Genomic DNA, 1058 nt, shown 5'->3' with positions numbered 1-1058 from the left:
GGGAAGAAGAAGGGAAAAGAGAATCACCACGTGGGAGCACTGCCAAGTTTTTGTTACGTTTTTAAATAAAAATATTTGGAAATTCATCATTCCTACGTGACGATTCTGGACGCTCATCCAAAACCAACCAACCAAACCTTCCGGTGAGGAGTCGAGTCAGTTCTGACTACGGCAAATCCGCCTTTGGATTCTGAGGCTGTGACCCTTAGTGAGCAGGCTGCCTTGAGGTTCTTCCAGAGCAGCTGGAGTTCCAACTGCAGACCTCTCAGCAGCCCAGCACTCTGGCTCAGGCTAGAAGTGCTGCTACAAGGAATCAGGGGTGAGCAGTTTTCAAGTAAAGGAATAATGTGATTAGTTTTGCAGGAGGCTTATGAACAGAATTAGCTGAAAAAGATAATGATTTCTGCAGGATGTAAATCCCTGAGATGCAACAGCTGTGATCACAGTCCTCACTGACTGTTCTGAGTCCACTGCTTAAAATATATGGTATCAAAAATAAAAACCCAGGTGGGCCGTCTTTGGCCCCTGGCTCGGGGCAAGCCGTCATGGCCCTCAGGGTGAGCTCCTCAGCCCCCAGGTTGTGCCATCTGACCCCTGGGTAGAAAAAAATTGCCTAGGGTATCCAGAGAATTTTATCTAAGCTACTTTCCGCCACGCTCTCCCCCAGTAAAGCAGAAAGTAACACCCCCAAAGCCCTTCTGTTTGTAACTCACAAGTTTGTTCTCTCTAGGTTTGCTCCCTTTCCTATAGGTAACCTTAACACTGAGTTTTACTCCAGACCTGATCCTGAACCCAGTGCCAGTGACAAAAAGGAAATACAACTGCCAGCTAAGGAAGCAAAGGAGGATGGATCCTCTGGGTTCAAACAGCCATCCCTACTGGACCCACCTGGGAAAATACTTTGCAGTCCAGAGGGGATCAAATGTCAGGAAAACATCTTCTAACAGAACAAGAAGGCAAGCAACTTTAACCCAAGACCACCAGTAGGTGATAAAGTGTCCTCCCTTTCCCCCTTCACATCTACGCCCCTGTTCAACATGAAGAAGCCAGAGAGTCTG

Source organism: Elephantulus edwardii, unplaced genomic scaffold, assembly GCF_000299155.1.
Source record: "Elephantulus edwardii isolate Elephantulus edwardi_28Jun2011 unplaced genomic scaffold, EleEdw1.0 scaffold00288, whole genome shotgun sequence".
Classification (NCBI taxonomy): Eukaryota; Metazoa; Chordata; class Mammalia; order Macroscelidea; family Macroscelididae; genus Elephantulus; species Elephantulus edwardii.
This window is presented reverse-complemented; position numbering follows the sequence as displayed.